The following is a 21,159-nucleotide window of genomic DNA, read 5'->3' on the forward strand; positions in this document are numbered from 1 at the left end:
CCCTATGCACCTTTCACTGGGGTGATAACTAGCCTGGCATCTTCTGGGGGCTCTCACACCACTGAGAACCCCACCAGGCCACCCACTCCTGGCAGGGTGCAGTTTTAGCTCATGCCCAGGACCCGGTCCCTCATAGCCATCCCCAACAGCGCCTGCCCTTGCCTCCAGGATGTTATGGAGCCTTGCAGCCAAGCAGTGTTACTACCTCTGCTGCCAGCAATGAACTGCCCTGTTTATATAGGCAGCCAGAGATCTAAAATGGCTGCTGCAATCAAGCACCTGCTGGCTGCTTGGCTCCATTCTTAAAGTGACATGCACCAACAGTGCCCTGCCACATTCAACTTTGTGTTCAAAGTTTATAAGGGAGTTATCATCCCAGAAATCTGCAGGTGGACAAGGTTTAGTAGGTGCTCATCTGTAACCTCAAATTTTCTGGCACTGTAGCTCATTTGTTAAATGGGTTCCACTTCTACCCACATCAGTTTCAGAAATTTTTGACTTTACTGAAACTTCCCAGGACCAGGATTCACCTGAAACAGGACAGTCACTGTGTCATGGGAACTGTGTATGCCACTGATTGTTGAATGGTCTTCATGGTTAAAATTATCTATAAAACTGAGTGTAAAGTTTTCTTTTCTGAAATGAGCAGGTAAAGGAGTTTCCCCATGAGCTCTGCTGTGAACAGTGCATGCTGCCAGTTTTCTGAAACACTGCATTTCATTGTAGCTTATAGACACTAATGACTTGTTCATGACAGTAATCAATTCTTTGCTTTTGCATTTATCGTATACTGCATGGTGAGTCATGATATGAAGGGGCTTTTTCCAGCCACTATGAACTGAGTAACATAGGATCTGAAACAGTACTCTAGTATTTAGGGTTAATTTATTTGCTTTTATATGAAAGTTTTTTAGATGTCGCCTTCTCACACTCTTTACCATCACTTTCATCACTGCTATTCTCTGACATATCATCTGACTGATCATGCTGGTGTTCCTTGGACATCATATTAGATGACCTCAGTTCTTCAGAATCACAGAACCTATCTTCTAGTCCAAAATCTACTTTCTTAAGGGATTCTTGTATGTCCTTCGCTGCTGTTTTAAATGCACCTACTTTTCTGATGTGCTTAATATGATTTCATCTGGTGTTAGATCAGCATTATAGCCTCATTTTGCAATCTGAATAACTCAAACATATACCATTTCCATGGCACTTCTGTAAACACACTTTCACTTTATTATTCCTTATTATGTCACCACCTGCCAAATCATTTGTGAGATCTCTTACTTCAGAAAGTGTGAAACCATAACCATCTTTCAACATAGGCACCACAATTTCATTTGCTTTCTCAAAAGCTGATCCTTAAGAGAGGGTTTTTTTGGGTAACAGACTGCTTCAGAGTGTTGTCATATTTCTTCAAAGGTACATTTCCAGGCATACTTTGTAATAAAGTACATCTGCTTCAAACACTTGGGATTCTGCTTCTAGATCTGAAGCTCAAGAGAAGCCATCATCCTGGAGATAAAAAGCAGCTGCCAGAAATTTTGAAGCCCTTTGTGTTTCACAGATGCAGAACTTATTTCTTATTATGTTATGGGTGGCCTTCACTAGACTATTTTTCAATGTTTATTTCTTATAACACTGGTTATTTACATGGTACACAAATTCAGTACAGGCAGTCTCTGGCTTACGACACAATTGGTTCCTGAAAATTGCACCTTAAGTCAAAACTTTGTAACTCAGAACTGATTTTCCCAAAGGAAACAATGTTATAAATGGGGGATTTGTTCCTGAACCAAGGCTCAATACCCTATTTTCACCAAAAATAACCCACAATTTTGTATTCAATCAATTATAGAAGAGTAATATAGCAACATTCATGTATTTATATTGTAAATAGGAATCATGTTAATTTAGAAGGACTTCTCTGAGGTGACTTTGCTGGACTTTTTGAAAGGCTCTTGGCTGGAGTCTTCTCAGGAGTCTTGGCTTCAAGTTTTTTTGGAGTCTTGCTGGCTTTCTTAAAGAAAGCGTTCAAGGAAGTTTGTACCCATGTTCTCCAGGGAGATCGGGGACACGGAAAACTTGTTCACTGGTGTAGCGTGGCATCAGCTCAAGTGTTGTAAAGTTGAAACTGACATCAGAAAATTGAAACAAGTTGTCAATTTATAAACATTGTAAGTGCGAAATGTTGCAAATCAAAATATTGTAAGTCAAGGACTGCCTGTATCAGTCTACACTTGTCTCGGTCTTTTTATGACAGTGTCATTCCTAATCTCTGATACTTCCATGATTCGTTTTCATCCATTTGAAGTTGTAATAATTTTTTATGGACAATACACTTGCTTAAATCAACATGACAATCTTCTCATGACTTCCCAGGAATTCCAATTCTTTTCCCCGCATAATCTGCCACATTCTCACTGTATTTCAATCTGAAAAACAGAAAACAAAAACAGTTACTTGTGATTTGGGCTGCAAACATAATGACTCGGGAAAACATTAAACCCATTAAACTACAGTTAATACAGTAATAGTAACTGTTCATTAAAATAATACACAGTAAACAAAAGAGTACACAATAAATTGAGCAGTCCAATAACTTATATTTATTTATTTAGTAAAATAAGACAGTAGCAAACTCACACATATGACAAACTCAATAATTATTTTGGAAGGGCAATATATAGTACCAAATTTTTTGTTACCTTTCTGTTGACCTTCAAAAACATTGGGTTAGACATCAAGATTACTTTTCTGCCATACTTAGAAGAGGAGATACCAGTCACCAAAGAGCGATTCTCACCATGTTCAAAGATGGCAGCCTCCCATGTTCCATGCACCAAATGGTGAAGTCTACCAAAGTTTTTTTATCCTTTCACATGTGTTTTCTTAAGTACAGGTGGTTACCTTAGTCAGTTTTGACTTTTCTACAGGGGTCTATGCCAGGGACTGAACTATAAAGTCTTCTGCATAAGCTAAACTCACCATTCAAAAGCTTTGAATAAAGGCTGACACCATGCCCCACTCCCTCACTAGGAGGGAAAGAATACACTGCATATTTTTAAGGAAAGCCTACCAGCTTCACGAACATAAAATCTATAAAGATTCCTGAGGCCGTTCCCATCTTAAATTTTATTTCTTCCTTACAAATCTGCCAGATTCTGTTATTATTTTCCCATTCATAAATCCAGATAAATTCCATTGACTTTCTATGCATAAACAGGAGCATAACTTACTCAAGGCAGCATAGGTGTTATACAATAATACATTATATTATTACTGATGTACCAATGTAAATGTGTTATTTCTACTGCTGTCTCCATTTTATTTTTATATCTTTCCAGTAGGGCTCCCAGTGAATATGCACAAGATACCTAAAAATCTCAATCCCTACCTGAAGAAGCAGAGCTCCAACTCAGGAAATCATGTGTCATTTGCTCAGGGCTCAAATTTTTACTCTGTATACTGTCCTCCAGCTGGCCTGGATCATAAGACATACATATTTTATTTTATGAATATAACTAGCCCTACATCATCAGGGATTGAGAAGTGTGAATTCTGCATGAATACTTTTAAGACTAGAAACAACAGATGAAATCTTTTTTTGCCAGTGTAAGGTGGATTGAGTAACGTCTGGGAAAACTAAACTTCAATGCACTTGAGAAAACAGCAACCAGACATTATCAAGCCAATTTAAATAACCGTTTTTGTCTATGGTATATTTTAACCATAAGAGGAACTGACACTTTATCCATTGCCAAAACCTTTATAAAATATGATTCTAAAACACATAAAACAATTCTTTCAAGTAGAATTAAACAAGGGACATTTATAATGATACAAGCTATAGTTTTCAAAATAACTTACATGTTTGGATTCAGTATCAGAGAACCATGCACTCTTTCAACTGGATATATGAAAAAGCCTGCAATGAAGGAAGGTTATTTGTTATTCGTTTAGTCTACAGCTTTTCCCTTCAGAAAAATATAAGAAACCCCTGTGATTGCCTTATCCTTGCACTTCCAATTTGTTCCTTAAAATTGTGGGCGTCGGAAATCCACTCAGTCATCAGAGGGAACTATAGATTGTTGGAAGCTATCAGTAGCTCATGGTGAGGCATCACATACCATTGTTAATGGGTATCTTGCAGGGGACAAAAGCCTCTAGTGGTGCCTCTTCTCACTTCACACTCATTTTGTCTTGGCATGAAACCACTAGACATGGCTCCCCACCATCTTGCTTCTGCTTTCTGCTGTTCTCTATCTGCTCATTGGCATTCCATCAAGGTTAAACTGGTACCATGCCGTGGAATATCTATCTACCTGGTCTTGAAACTGCTGAAATCATTGGGAGCTTTGCCACTGGTGTCAGTAGGTGCCAGATCAGACCCTTAATATAGATAAGCATCAGGTCTTAATATTTCTTATTCAACTTGCATAAAAGTCCTTTTACAGTATTCTACCAATGCCCTGGGTCATAGTATAAATGAAGATCTAGTGCCATATTACATGAATGGAATTTGCCAAACAATCACAGCCAGCTATGCATATTTTTTCTCTGTAAATGCTAACAGGCTTTGTTACACCTTACACTGTGAGTCACACAAATGCTGATCGGTGTTAGTGCTAGCTTGGAGTTTGGAGCAGTGACACCATTAGTCTAGAAACCTTCTCTTACTGTTCCCCATCTGCACAGCTGTGACTTGCTGACCACGGGCAGGACTAGGAGCTGTAGCTGAAAGTTTCCACTAGAGAGCTGGTGAGCCAGGACAGGCTTCTATCCCCACTGTATAGGGAGAGATGAGAGAGATCCTGTCATACTGAAAGATTTCAACTTGGGTGGCAACTGTGGAGGATGGTCACAAAATGGCACATCCTGTCGGCAGCTGGACTCCATTTCCCAACAGCCCCTGCTCACATTGCTATGGCTGGTTTCTGTGGAGACCCCAGTAGCAGCAGCACCATGACAGTGCAGGACCAGTGTTTCCATGGAGACTAGCCCCAGCTGCACTGGCAGGGTGCACAGCTGGGTGGGAAACTGCTCCAGGGCCAGACTGGGATCTTGCAGTGGTGACAGCATGGTCCAGCACTGAGGCACAGCTGCAATCCATTCACTGCAGATGCCAGCACTTCCTCTCCCCCTCCCAGATCCAGCATGTGCAGACAGCAGATCTCTGCTCTTTGCCATCTCTGGTCCACACTGCCACTGCTGCCAGATCCCAGCCCTGGGCCTGAAGAAGCTCCCCACCCAGCTCTGCTGGGGCTGGTCTCCATGGAAACCCTGGTCCTGCCTGTCATTGGCACTGCCACTAATGGTGTCTCCATGGAAACCAGCCACAGCAATGTGAGCAGGGGCTGCTGGGAAATGGAGTCAGCCACAGACCCTATCCAGCTTGCAGGCTAGACTTTACCCATCCTGGCTTAATGGAACAGGAGCTGGGTACTGCAGATGAGAGATAATCCTGCCCTAGAGTGGTGTAAACTCAAGTGCTTAAAACATCACTTTAAGATGTCAATGTGAGGACAAGTGCTAACATCACTTTAAGATGTTAATGTGAGGACAATCAAGGGGTTAAGGTCTCCAGGAGTTGCCCAAAGTTGCCAAGTCACAAGGCCCAAATAGCCTGAAAGATTTTTTTAAAAGGTGCATAAAAGGTCAGCCTGAAGTTATGGTGTGAAACCTCATCATGACTCATACCCTGAGCAGTATCTAATGCTGACACCATTACCAGCAAATCAATACAATCAAAATTGTTGTCCTGAAGTATGTTATTTGTCAGTGTTAACAAGAGAAGTAGTAGTAGTGTTAAAAAAAAAGCCAAGTCAAAGGTTTTTTCAAATGCTGCTTCTAGCTGTAGGGCTGGGCCACAGTGTACAGGCTTGTGTACCTATAATAAAGAAAAAGGGGATTATTGCAAGCATATTGCACTGAATCAAAGACTCAACATCATTTGTCTTCCTAATTTCTTTGCTCCTTCCTTTTGGATTTTTAATACTTTAACCTCTAATGTCATTCTTGCTAATTCTTCTTGTTATCTGAAACCGTGAAGTATATTAGGACAAGAGAAGGACTCAAGGGAAAAATAGTCTCCTTTGAGCTGTTATTCACTTTGAACACCCGTTATTAGTGACACAAATGTTACTGGGGCATCTCCTCCTCTCTGTATTTAACGCATTAACTTGAAATATATGTTCTTATAAGCAGAGCTGTTGAATAAATGCCAAAATCAGGAAGAACACATGGCTCAACCTGAGTTGGCAAACTGCAGAATTTTGATCTTAATCTCAGACATTTTGGGACTATCCATCTAAGTCCATTTCCAAGACTGCTGGCCTAGCACAACTGCAGCCAGCACAGATGCCATGTCTGTAAATGTTGCAAATGTGAAAGTGATACCAAATACATAGTAATCAAAAGCAACTCAAAAGAGGAGACCACACATGGATTTGAGGTCACTACCTCAAAAACCAGAGATTCAGGAGATGCAACTTTGATTCTCATTTTCTGGCCTGAGGTTGAGCAGGCTAATGACTCTGTGGCTGAGTTCCCTGACTGGAAAATAAGATCATTTCTTTTCTTTCTCCCACAATTTTTCTCCCTTCCTCAATTACATGCAGCTTGCAGTAGGGGACTGACTCATTAGCTGTTTGTATAATGTCTAGCACAGTATGGCCCTAATCTCTTCCAGGAGTTCAAGACGTAATAAATTATTATTATTAACAATAACAAGGACCAGAGTAATGGGTTCTGATGATGGAAGCTCCAAAGAAGAAAATCCTTGATTTCCAGTCACTACATAGATTTATACCAGCTGAGTAGATAGCCCCTGATTGTTTTGTGTACAATCAGGCATTGATCCCAAATTCCTGTGTAAAAATGGCAGTCCTATCAAATATTCTATCACTCAATGTCTTGTTTTCATCCACCTTTAATATTTGTCAGATGACATTATTTTCCAAAATGCTTTCACATAATTCCATGACAAGAAGACTGAAAAAAGAGAGATTTATAAAAACAAAATACTATTCTGTACTTACAGAATAGACTAGCATAGTAAAGGTGGTTCTTCTCTTCCAGCTCTCTCCACTCAGCCAATTCTCTCCTTCTTTTATTTCATAGAGTCACATTATTATATTACAGTAGCATTATAGGTAGAGCTGGTAGTACCACTTATAATCAAAAGCTGTCTTATATTTTCCAGTATAAAGCTTTCAGCTGTTTATAACTTTTCCAAACTTCGTCAGTTGGGGCTGAATGTTTTTAAGTCATGAGTCTGCCTCAGGCTTTTTTTTTTTTTTTTTTTTAAAGGTCAGCTAAAATTATTCTAAAATTTCTGATAACAAAACTGTGGAAAATGATGTGGTTTCCCTGCATTAAACAATATTCTTGCTGTTTTTACTGATCATAACTCTTGCTAAGAAGCTCTAGCACTTCCATTTTAAAGAACAAGAACTTGATTTTGTCAGGTGGACCACGTGCCGTGCCAGTAAGTGCTAACAAAACCTCATGAAGATGAATGGATGTCTCAGAATATGAACGAAATAATGGGCAAAGGTTTAAAACTTTACCATTAAATTTGCTCTGAAAAATTTGTAACACAAAGAGAAAAACAATAATGTTGAACTACAGCCTTGCCACATGCATTAAGAAATTGCATATGTGACCAAGAGATGCTACCAAGGTCAATCTATAAAGATTTTGAGCCAGTATAGGCCATATCTCATATTCAGCTAAATCCTCGACAGAGGTGTGTTTTCCACTCTCAGCATATTTATAAAAAGGAACATACAAGCTTCTTAACTGAAATGTTTGCTGGGCTCATCTACACAAGATGTTTACTGTCGTTGCCTAATTAGCTCCACAGTAAAGTCTCAGTATCTATATGTGAGGCCTTATTAGGCCACAGTATAACTCCAACATAGGTTAGAAGTAGCTAACACAATAATAGTACTAGCTATTATTCTACGGCAGCATTCTTTAATGCACAGCAACATGTGTAAATGTTGGTGGGGCTGGCTGGGGCATGAGGGTGCTTCAGTGTGGGGACTTTCTGAAGGATAGCCCTGCACTGGAGCATTCTCATGCCCTGGCCATCCCCTCTGCAGCACGCTGAGCCAGGAAGGAGCAGCCCCTGGTTAGCAGGCTGATGCCCCGGCTCCCTTGAGAGTCAGGGTTGCTCCAACCTAGCTCAACAGGCTGTGGTCCTGGGCACACATGTAAATATGGCACCTGGGAGCAATAAACTCTGGCACAATATGCACTGGCATTTATTGCATCACATTAATTTATGTATAGACGCACCCACGCTCTCATATTTCTGAAGAGCCCTCAACAAGTTCATCTAAGTTCTGCCCATTCTTCTCATTTCAGTCAAGTTAACAACACCAAGTACAAAACAGAAGACTAAAAGATGATAAATAAAACAGGCAATCCTCTACCCCAACTCTGCTTCTGCAACAGTGAGACTTCAAAATTATCAGTGAGGAGACCTCTGTGAAAGCTTTGCACAGGATTAATTTGTTCTTAAACCAGTTTTAAGTAAATATGTAATAACTGTTGTAATTTAAAGTACTAACAATCTCTTCTTTTAAACACATAATCCTATAGCAGACACATAAGATAACATTGGTAAACAGAAGGAGAGAAAAAAATCTGAAAAATTCTTTAATTTGCCTATTTCTGTACCACTGCAGAAAGAGAGTGCGTGGGTTAAAAAGAAACACTGTTATTTCAAATTAGTCATTCTTTTAAAGTAGTTTTAAATAGCTTTAGATATCTAGTTTTCTTTCCCTAGCTTCCTAGAATTTAGTTAAGATAACCTCCCTTTGATAGATAAAATGGTACCCAACAACCCTTAAAAGTAATTTCCTTGTCCTTCTATAAACTTTTCAGTTATCTATGGTAAAATACTATGATACACTAAAACTGTACTCACCAATGGATTAGGAATAATATGCTTTGAACTTATCTTATTTAGAGAATAGTGACCATGCAGGCAGACCAACTGTTGAGGCATAATCTCTGTTGAAAGCTTTCCAAAAAGATGCACACAGGAAGGGACAGTTACAAAAGTATATGCTGTTTGCTATTTGCTTGTGTCCTGTTTTGGTTTATTCTTTCTTTCCATTGCTTTAGTCATAAAATATTAACAAGTAATATTCTTGAGTATTTTGCTTCTCTTTGGTTATGCAATCCTTAAGGCAAAATAAGAACCCCAGGTGAGTAAATTATTGAAGGTCATCTCTCTGAAATAGCATTGAGAGAGACAATTTGTAAGATGTAGCTTACCCTTTCTTGTTTCTCTAGATTGAATTGCTACCCAACACCTTAAAACATTCCTTCAACCCAAAACTAAATGAAGCAAGGTTCTGGAAAAAATACTAAATTTTGGCATTTCCCAACTTTTGACCCTTCATTTTGAAATATTAAAGTTATTTCTCTCCATGGCTAGCTTTATCTTTTAAAAGCAGTCTGTCTTGTAGCAGGCCTTCTGAGTAATGTCTAATGAACGAACACAAGAAACTCATGATTTGCTTTATAACATTGCAGCAATAGTTGCCTGGGTTTGGAAATAGCAAAGCATAAAATAAAAATGAAATAAGTGGGAGGACATCCATTTTGACTGATCAGTTCCTACAAATTAGGTTTTCTTCTCTTGGCTACTAGAAAGCAGTCTGCACATGTCCTTGGACTGTCCTGAGATTTTGAAGCAAGATCAGAAATTGAAGCTAGATAAGCAGAAGGAGCAGCTGGAGTTTTGGAAGCAGATTTGTCATATTGTTCTTGTATAGCGTAACATGCTGAGTTATCCAGTTAACTGCTCTCACCTGCTGTGAATCTTTAATGGGAAGTCATGGGAAAGATAGATTTAAGTATTGATCTAAACTGGAAAGAAGCAGGCTCTTGCTATGACCAAGTTAAATAGGCAGGGGTGTAAAAAATAATATAGTCATCTTTTGTTCATTTAATCCTGAGGCACAGTCATGTCTTTGTACACCTGAAACTGAGAGATTTCAGAATCATCCAGACATATGGAAAACTATAAACCTCTGCTCCATGTGTATTCATATGTGAAAATGATAGTTTGTTTCTAGCAATAACTGGCTTTTATTCTCAAGGACAATCTAAGGAAACAACTAAAAGGGTTTTACTCTCTTTTTTACACCAGAAGCAACTCAGGGGATGTCTTCACCGTCTTCTACCACATCCTGAGACACAGCATGTTTGTTCCACATGTGCCACCTCACACACTGGACATAGCGTAGCTTGCTTAGTGGATTTATCTCTGCCTCTCAGAAGAGCACTGTGCAGCACTAGCTTGATGGCTAGAAAATTATATTTAGAGATTTGCTTTTAGGAATTGGCTTGTAGGTAGAGTAAATATTGCATTAGAACAATGGTCCAGGAGAACAGCAAGGGTTAACTGGTTTCTAAAAGTCTGTTTGTGACAAAGTTTCACATTCTCAACCTTTTAGCAGACACTGTGTCCGAAGCTGTCAACAAGCAGGTACATACATTCTGGTTCTGGGAAATTAAAAACATACTATGGAAAGATTGGGGGTACCTGCTTCAAGGACGGCCCCAACCAGAGAGATCCATTTGGCCGTTACAGCATAGCTGTGCTTCAGAGGGATCTCCCAATTCACTCCAGCGGAGCCTTATCAGCCTGCTAGGTGAACCGAATTGGTTTAATTATGCCGCCGGGAGCCATTTCCGGGGCGGGGCACCGGTGAGAAGAAAAGAAGTAAAAGAGAGGAAGAGGGGTCGGCAGTAAGGGAAACCTTGCCTGCTGGCCAGGACTGAAATCCCTGGGAATAGGGAAACAGACCTATTGGATCTTCAGAGCTCAGAAAAAAAAAAGGAAAGAAAGAGAGAAAGAGAGAGAGGAAACCCCAGCTCTGCATTAATTGATTGCGGCTGGTGCTCAATTAAACCAGTGGGATAGGAATTAGTGAGGAGCAGAAGAAAAAAAAAAAAAGAATCACTCGATTGCTGAAGTCGTGATCGAGAGCCCCAAAAGATAAACAGGGAAGGAGAGAAGCCCCAGAGATCCTGAACTGTGGGCAGAGAGGAAGAGAGAAGGAGAGAGAGAAGATGCTATCAGGGGTTTTGAGATTTTCTTTATTTTTCTTTTCCTTTTTTATTTTTTAATCTGGCTGCACCTTCCATCTGGATAAGTGGCAGTTGGCTTTGGGCCAAGGAAACCACCATCCTCCTAAATTTAATCAAATCATCAAAGTCATGGCAGGCGAGATAGCGGAGAATAATTCTGACCCAATTTGGCTGATTGACTCCCACCCTGGTACAAGCAAGGCAAGCATATGTCATTGTGATGCCTGCGTCTGTATCGTGTGATACCCTGACACATATATACAGTGTTCCATAACAAGAGATAGGTATTGACATTAGGTCATAGTGACTGACTGCAAAACCCCTAGGATTTGTGGTTTTGGTGAAATGACCAAATTAGGAGGCCAGGAATGCCCAAATTAAGACACTGGTAAATGACCAAATTTAGATGTCTGCACGTGATATGTTTGAGAAACAAATGGATATGCTGACAGGATGGAATGTGGGTAGTATGACAACCACAGGGAAACCACTCAATGGCACCCACAGAAATGAAGGGTGATCAGGGGAAAAAAAATTCAAACAGGGACTTATAAAGCAGAAAAGGAATCCCAAGGCCACCATGGGCAGAGGAACCAACTTGTCTTCCCCACCCCACTGGGGGAGGTGGGCATCAGCCCTTGGCAGGGACGATGCTTAGAGGGTGCACGTGGGTGCACGTGCACACCCTCAATGTGATGGTGCACCCCCTACCAAAAGGCACCACCAACACCCTTGGCCATACTTCCTGGACACTCCGTATTTCTAGGAGGACTATGTCACACAATGTTAGGCCCCACGCTCTTGCAAGACTGTTAATTCTTTAAGTAATTATTTATATAAGTTCCTGTAAATAACGTGCTATTTCCACATCACAGGCCTCATCAAATTACTATAGCAGCTCACTTGCTACTTAATACTCAGCCAATAGCTATAGCTGTGGAATGTGAACGCAAGCCTCCACCCCCTTCAGTTTCATAAGCAGACACAAGTGGCAGCCATCTTGGCAGCTTCATAGTATGCCCAGTATCTCCAGTGTGCTTCTTTTCCATTGAACAAAACAGATTCCTCGCTTGAGACACAAACACATTTCTCCCCAAAATCAGCCCTCAATTTTGGTGGGCAAAGGTGTTCATCTTAAGTGGAGAAGTTGTTTTCCCCACCCTAGCTTTGGGGGCTGATCTAAGGGGAAAGGGTACCTGTTGTATGTGAGAAAATGCAGCATATCCTTCAGTATCTGTTTTGAAGCCTTACATAATGTTTAAGTCAAACTATCAGGCCTATATTTACCCAGGTTCCTTTTTTCCCCCTTTTTCTTTTATTTATAAAAAAGGGCCCCGAGCTTGCTGTTTGCCAGTCACAGGAAAGTGAAGTGGAAGGGAAGTATAGGAGACCCCTTCCACATGAATTCCATTTCATATGCTAGTTTTTTCAATATTTTGGGATAGAATTTATTTAGTTCCTCTGCCAGTAGCTATTTTAGTTTTGCTTGCAACTCAGATGTAGTAATTCCCAGTATCTTATTTTCATTCATATTTGCTACTTCATTCTCATTATTCTCCTTTATATACTGAAACAGTTCCTCAGTTGTATTTCTCTTCCATTCCATTCTTGTGGTCACATATCCATTTTACCTTCCTTGTTTATTGCCCAGTCATCTTTTCCATAATCTGTGGCTTCTCACTGTTCAGCCTCACCTCACCTCCACCTCTGCCTCACATGCTCAAATCCTATTTAAATGCCACCATGGCCCTCCGCTCCATTTCCAGCACTCTTATCTTCTCCTTCATTAGCTCCATCAAGTTATACTTCCTGCATAAATAGGTTTTCTTGGAAGGATACATAACCAACATCTCATCATCCTCATTTCCTCTGCCCAGTGGTGGCCTGGGCAAGCTGTTACACTAAGAAAATCACCCCAGGCATAGATCCCACAAAGAGGGCATTCCACACCAAACATATCAATTCTCTGACTGTGTGGGTAATAGGGGCTGTTCGTGCCCCATCAAGGTTAGCCCCACTCAAAACTCCTTTGCTTGCTGCCCTTTCTATTAGTGACACCAACCACTGGCCATTCACTCACTCTAAATTAAAACTGTAAAACAATAATATAACAACTAATATTCAAAAAAGGGACTGAAAGAATATCTACACCACACATTTACCATACCAGGCAGTAACACGCAAATAAGCACCATTGTTCTGAGCAGGCTAACTCATAAACAAGAAGCAATATAGTCACATTTGTGCTGGTGGGCTAATTAGAACTGGTGAGAGGTGCTCATTAATCTGCCCACACTGCCATGCAAATGCAGTTCCACCGCTTCTGTTTGAAAGGCAGCATGTAAGGAACAGTAAGGCAGGTTTGAGCAAACCATTGCTTAGTATAGCAAGTTTGTGGCTAAGTCTTCAAAAATTAATTGTATAGAAGCTTTGTTTCTTTGTTTTTTATCCTTGGCTTTTTCTGTTTGTTGGCTTGCTTGTTTTGTTTTATTTTTAAGATGAGTCTGATCTATAAAGTTCAGATGAGGATTTAGATCCAAAACATCCCCAGTGTATGTGTCTTTTTGGAACCAGAGCTTTGATTCAGGTGTTTTTTTCCCCGGTTACATTTGTAGTCGGTCCAAAGGAATGCAATACCATCGTAGAGAATGTAAAAGCAAAATAATAATAATTTTGACATATTTTTGTAGCAACCAAAAATCACTTTTTTCTTATGAATCATTTAGTATTCCTGGTCCACGTGGTAAAATATATATACAATGTGCCTAAGCTATTGCTGTGGACACTGTCACTTTGCATGTCTCATTTTTCTGTGCATTGACAACCATATATTCTATACTTTCCTCTACGCAAATCTATATATCCATCTGTATGTTTACATATACAGTATGCACATACAAATAGTGGCATGCACAGGGATAAAAGCAAACCAAAACATACAAACCAAATATCTTACTTACGTTATATATTTGCATTCATTGAATTGTCCATAATCCCATAATCAATACACGTTGCATTGAATTGCAAATGCTTTCCACTAGAGCTGACCACATGAGTGGAGCTTCTCAAGGAGAAAGTAGTTTCAAAGGAGTCTCTCTCTCAAGAGAGATGGAGCCTGTGGCATAGAGTGCTCAGAGTTGGTAAGGCTGCTAAGGTTTGTGAAAACACCCAAATATGTTCACACACACATATAAGTGGACAATCAATCATATTCATTACATACTGATATGCTGTGCATGTGACATACCATATTTTTCTTTTCTCCTCTCAAACATTTTTTTTTCAGAATTTTTTATAGTGTTAAAGTTGGCACCACTGCCTTTTTTTAGGTCAAGCCTTCCCATGTTTTTTGTTGCTAACAATTTTGCCAAATTTAACCACAGAATGAGATTGCTCTGTATCAAGCATCTTAAGTGTCACTCAAGCCATTTCTGAGAAAAATACTAGTGAAAAATATGTTTTTCAGTGTTAAAAGAAAATGCCAAATTTTCTGGTTTAAGAGCAGGGACTTGAAATTTGGGAGAGGGTAGCTTTTGTGTCAGGAATGTGCCATTTACCATCCCTGATCAACAGTGGCCAAGTTATATGCTGTTGCAAAAATGTATTTTGTTCTGGCCAAATGGAGCCTTTTTTTTTTTTTTTTTTAGTTTATCTACTAAAAATCTCTGAAAATTTTTGTTCCTACCAAATATGCTTCATGCTTTCACAGCTCCTAGTGATGTCGGAGGCATAGTGTATCTGTTATCCTCTTACAGTAACTCCGTACAACCTGAGTTTGTATGCTGCTGTAGTCATGGACAACAGGGGAGAAGGTAGGTTTTTTCTGCAATGTTTGTCTTCTCTGTTACTCTGGGTGGATTTCAAAACTGATAGCAGATATTATGGAGGAGAACATGTTGTTCAAATGCACAGGGGACAAAACCCAGACTTAAAGCATGCTGGGGAAGGGCTGGAATGGGAGAAGCTGAAGAGACTGGGACTGACTAGGCAAGGAGACTAGATTTATGGAGGTTAATGGAAAAACAATATATCGGGGAAGAACTGATGAGGAATTATCAGGGCAAACTAGGACTGGTAGGCTAAGATTAGGCTTGAGAATCAGTGGGGTAAAGCCCAGAATCAACTAGGTAAGAGAACAGGACTGCTACAGGGTTGGGAATGTATGGGGGGAAGACAAATGACAAAGGAGTTGAAATATTTTATCATAAATGCACATGGGCAGGGGGCTGAATTAAAGTTCCAGGGGTAACTTATTTGGATTTGCCTAATTTTGGAGTGGTTGACTTTGAAATCTGAGTACTTTTCTTTTTCCACAGGGCTCTTTTTCCCCCCTAATAATTCCTTATTTTGGGAAGCTCCTTCCCCCATCACATTTGAAGATTTTAGATGTAAACCATGCTGTAGTTGTCAGAGCATGAAAGTGTGTCAGAACATTGCTTCATGCTCAAATAGCTTAGAAACTGCTAAAATTATTTTCTTTCTTATCCAAGAGGGAAAAATACTTCTGAGGTGAGAACAAGCATGAGAAATTTCACACCCAAATGTAATTTTTGGAAAGTTATAAACCACTAGAAAAAATCAGAATGAAAGACCCATCCCTGTGGTATTCTCTAAAATGGTGAGATACTTCTGTGAATCTACTGACAGTGGGTCTTAGAAATGATCTTTAGGAAAGAGACCTCCAAGGGGGCATTAAACAATAATTCTCTATTAACAGACCTAGAAAAGATGTCTGTACTGCAGCTCAGCTAGATCATAAGTCCTGAGGCCCAATTCATCATTGCATGATATCAGTGCCGATTACTTAAGTATAAAAGGGCTATAAAGATGGGGGATCTGGACACGTGTACCAGGATTTTCCAGAAGTGATAGAGCTGGAGCTCTGCCATTTCATTAACCTTCCCTAACAAAGCGTGACAGCTGAAGCCTTATTGTGAATATTCATGGACGCCACAAAACTTCCTGGGTAGCATAGGTGCATATTGCACCAGGTTAAATATTGATACAGAGAAGGTAAACCCAGATCATGATTTCCATTTTTAAGAAGTTAAGAATAACCTTAAAGAGCAAATTGGATTAAGGAAAAATTCAGTGTTTTTAATATCAATAGCTTTGTTAACTTCACAAGTTAGCTAAAAAATCCCAAACTCCAATATATTGAAGACAGCTTTGGTACCTTGTAAAGGAGTGGTTCTTAACCTTTTTAGAGTCAAGGCACTCCTTTAAAAGGTACCAAAGAAAATGCCAACTAGAAATAGCAAATGGAAAATGCCAACTCCTAGTTTGCACTTAATTTTTGACCACGGAAAATAATGAAGTAATGTTTCTGTTGCAAAGAATATTAAATAATTCATATCACAAAAGTGTGAAACATAATGTTTACAAGGGCAAATACCATTTCAGAGTTCCCTCCCGATGCCCATGCTCTCTGCAGAATTCATGCCTTTGTCAACAGTTCTGCTCAGGGGTTTCAAACATTCAGTAACTGATATCAGCCAACCAGTAGTATTTTGTTAAATCTGAAGATTTTTTTAAAAAAACAAAAGTTTGTAGCTGAGAAAAAATGCACCCAAAATTTCTTCTCTTGTAATGCAAGTTATAGGATCTGTTAAGATTGTAGTAGCCTAATGGTGATCTGATTCTTTCTTGAACAGCATTAGGAAACTGGGAGAAATTCACATTGTTCCTGCCTGACAGCACAGAGAATAGGCTGTTGATCTTGGCTGCCGAGAAAACATTTATTAAAAGGAAGTATAAGCATTTTAATGAAATACAACTCTTGTTGCCATCACCACTATTCTCCAAACATATGTAGGCATGCTGAACTCTCCACTCAGGTCTCATCTGCAATTTTCTGCTATTTCTAAGTTTTCATTGGGAAAATTGATATTGAGAACTGATATACTGCTGCCTTCACAGAAAAGGGTACCCAGCCAAACAATAGCAGCAGTAAAGACACAAAATCACCTGTTCTATGCTGCATTCAATTCATTCCAGATGTGACTTTTAAAGCCTACTTAGGCTATTTGAAATCCCAACGCTATTAAAACAGGCAGCATTTTTTCCTTTCATTGTTTATGTTTATTAAAAAAGAAAACAAGTACAAAAAAATCACTAATACTATTTTAAGGTTAATCATTTATGCCCCAAACTCAGGAAATTAAAATATTTATATTTTTTATAATTTTAACACCCTCTCTGCTCAGACATCGTATATATTTAGATGTATATGTAATGGCCTCTTAACCGAAAGTACCACGTATGCAACGTGGTGCAAGCATGGGGGTAAGTCAATTTTGTTAAAAATGAACTCTGAGAAACTTGGCTTTTTCATTTCCTGATTTTTCTGTGTTTAAATTTGTAGATTCAAAGTTTCATTAGCATAATTCTCATACTGAATATCTCTGTGTGAGCATATATGTAGCACAGCACTCACACAACACTAATAATTAATATCCCCTAGTATTTTTGCTGCCAACAGAAAGAACCAAAGAAATGAGCTTTGAGAGACAGGACTCTGGTCATATCTCAAAGATGACATATTTCAGTTTCATAGACTGAAGGAAGGGAGGAAATAGCCAGCTGGCTCATGTGAAATTAAGTTCTCTCTGCCAGCTGGACAAGAAGCAGCATTGGTGTTAGCTTTGGAAACTACTGCCTGCCTACTAACTAAAGGAAGACCAGAAAAGTGAAGAAGCAAAGAAAAAAAGCTATGCAAACATTTTTCCACCCCATATGGACTTGTCATTATCCCTCAGTGTATAATTAGGTTTGCCAGATTTACTGTATTGTATTGAAGCACTATATGTAATAAGATTATTCAGCTGCTTGCCACTCACACATTTCTAATTCAGGCCTCATTACCTTTTTGGCAGCCAGAAAAGATGAGAAGAAGGCACAGATGAGTTCCTGGCCTCAGGAAGAGATTGACAAATCATTCTTAGAAAGAAGAGACCCAAGACTACCCATCAGAAATAAAATGGTATCCCTGTCTACCATGGCATCCTAACCCCAGAAGGATTTACCATAACTTTGGATACTCGCTACAGTCCACATAACCTGCCATAAGGCAGACCTAGATACAATCAGTACATATCTCTATACATCACTTTGCCACATAAGAGGTTGCAAGGTGACCTCGCTGGACCAATATGTTAAGGTTTCACAGATTTTGTATGGATAAGCCATGTCTGTTTGTAGAGGTTTGGAAGATGAAGAATCCAAGATGAAGAGTCCAACCCAAGCTCACCCAAGAAGTCAGTGACAGACCTGGAAATAGAACATTTATCATCATCATCATCATTATCATCACTACTACTACTACAATTGGTACTATTATTATCATTCATCCTTATGTGTAAGCCAATTACAATGTCCTTTTCTTTATACTTACATGCATAAAAAAGTAGCCTCTGTAAAAAAAGTAACCTTGTAAAACCATGCCAAAGCAACCCTCTATAACCACATGCCAAATTTAATCAGAATTCAAGGCCACATATACATCATTGTACCCTCTGCCTCTCTTTGGGTACAGAAACAGAAGAGACAAAAAAAAAACACAGAGAGAGAGAGAGAGAGAGAGAGAGACAGAGCATGTTTCCAATATATCAATCGCAGCAAGAAACACTACAGTCTGTTTTCTCTAAAATTTGCACCCCTAGTTTGTTTATCCATGAGGTTTGGAGCAGGATCTCACTTCTAGGCATCTATCTAAATAAAAACTGAGCTTTTGAACCTTGTGAATGCACTAATGAAATTTGCTAAATGACACAAAGTTGAGAAGCATCATCAACACAGAGGAAGATTGTGGTATCACAATCATCATACAAGATGAACTGGATGGTTCAAACATTAGAATTAGAATAATACAAATGTGATCAAATGTAATAGTCCGAAGCACGATACCATGCACTTAGGAACTAATAAAAAGAGCTGTTATAATCTGGCCATAAATAACTTTAAACTGAGAAGGAAAAGTTCTCTCATCATAACAAGAATTAATTTCTAGGAAAGAATAGTGGAAACAAAACAGCTCCCTAATTTTTAGATGAACTCTAATATGTTTATGAACTAAACTATATAAATTGACAAATTTATGGACACTTTGCCAAAAGTACATTAGACTTGATGAGTTCTTTTCCACTCCTATGATTCTATTACACTATTGCTGTATGGTTGTCTACATCGGGGAAATTCACACTTCATTACCACGGGTGCAGCTCCCAAATGCGGATAGCTACATCAGTACAAAACAGGACCCACCCTATTTCATTTCTCTGATCAGGATGGGGACACCAAACCTCGGTTTTTACTAGATGGAGTCTTATGTGCAACAATAGCATCAGTCAGCAGCCCATTTGATCTACATGAAACATGAGATGAAAGTCTGATTCTGACATCTCCAAAAAAAAATCAAATTTAGGATGAAAAATTTGTCACAATGATTGAAAACAATCTCATTCTGGATCACATGGTCCTATGAATGATACACACATATGCCTCATGTTTTAGTTCTCTTTGCTTTGTTTTATTTATGTCATAAAACTGTAATTCGCCAGTGAAGAATGAAACAATTTTATTGAACCTCTCCGCAGTATTTTCACTTTCTGCATCACATCCCCCTTTTTCATCATAATGGGATGCACTGGGAATCCCAGAGCCATGAAGATTTATTGGCTGTATGCACATATTGGCAAAATTACCCTGAGTTTTAAGCAGAAATCTTGCAATGAACCAGATCTAGTAAACTTTCATATTAATTAAATCTCTCTAAAGGTTTATTGGTAAACATTTAAGTTAATGGGAACATCATTCTTTGTCATCCATTTTTCCCTGAGAGGTACTCATAATGTATACAAAAGGGACAGATTCCAGCAATGCTGCCTGAAGAAAGAGTTCTGAAACACTAGTTCTTTCAACTGATACATTTTAACAGATGTAGATCCTCTAAAAAATTAGGATGGAGAGGGCCTCTACAAACTTAAGATTTTTTTTAATTGCTATTTCTTTTCTAATAGAAAATGGCATTTTACTGAATTTATAAACACTTATTAACAAAAAAGTGAACAATTTAAGGGCTTTATATTTAAATATGGGTCATAATACTACCAGTATGGAAACACTGATTATTTAACATCAGCTGCAATGGACATGGAATTGTGTGTGCATGCCTGATGTACATTTGCCAAAACAACTGCTATACTCCCAACTCAGCCAAGGACAAAGGACACATGGGCTCCAAATGAGCCTGCACGTGCCTGTTGCCATATCTCAAAGCAGCTTGAGACGCAGAAAGAGGCATGCTGAGAACAAAAAAATGGCCCCCACACTGCATATTTTCAGTGAGAGCTCAACAATTGATACCTGGATATCCAGATATCCAAAAAAAACCCCAAAAAACAAACAAAAACAAATAAACAAACAAAACCACACAAGGAAAAAAAGCAGGGCAGGGCAAGGTCCAGGACCATGCACTGAGGCAACTGGAGGCTCAGGTCCTCCAAAGAGATGCTCTGGTAGCAGGGCCCTGTGGCACAGTCCCCCGTGGCATGGTGTGGGGCAGCATGGTTCGTCCCCAACCACCTGGCACCCAACATTGCTTATGCCAAATCACAGAGGTCAGGGAGAGCTCTAATTGTTCTATGATAAGGAAACCAAAAGCAAATATCAAAACATATAGATACTGGTAGGCTTCCAAATTGCTTTAAAATTGTAAATATCAATAAAGCATTTCCCAAATAATCAATCTCTCTCTTCCTCTCTCTATATATATATTTGTATAGAATGAAAGGCAAAAGACCAAGCCGAAGGGCAGAAGAACATGCTTTGACAGTTCAAAGCAGGCCACTACACTAAGAACATCTTCCTGGCAATAGCTAGCCAGATGGCAGGGCAGCAGTACACATAGCAGTAGTGCCACACAAAGGCCAACTGTGCAGCCATGGCCCACTGGCAGCTAGCCCCAAGATGCAGATACCTCTGCTGAAGCCATTCAGTCCTCATCTGGGTCTGGCAGGCTCACAGCCTTGGGGCCACATGCTG

The 21,159-nt window shown here is 39.4% G+C and overlaps 1 long non-coding RNA gene across 1 annotated transcript in view; it reads right to left on the reverse strand.

Moving 5' to 3' along the window:
• Nucleotides 1–2,341: 2,341 nt before the first annotated feature.
• The window catches only part of LOC109291972, a 64,218-nt gene continuing 45,400 nt past the window's right edge, over nucleotides 2,342–21,159 (reverse strand). Inside the window, exons 2-4 of the long non-coding RNA XR_002096004.1 lie at nucleotides 3,874–3,931; nucleotides 3,638–3,639; nucleotides 2,342–2,438 (exon numbers count right to left, since the gene is read on the reverse strand). This is a non-coding gene — a long non-coding RNA (uncharacterized LOC109291972). The remainder of the gene's footprint in view (nucleotides 2,439–3,637; nucleotides 3,640–3,873; nucleotides 3,932–21,159) is intronic.

Source organism: Gavialis gangeticus, unplaced genomic scaffold (genome assembly GCF_001723915.1).
Source record: "Gavialis gangeticus isolate Ggan-Ray unplaced genomic scaffold, GavGan_comp1, whole genome shotgun sequence".
NCBI lineage: Eukaryota > Metazoa > Chordata > Crocodylia > Gavialidae > Gavialis > Gavialis gangeticus.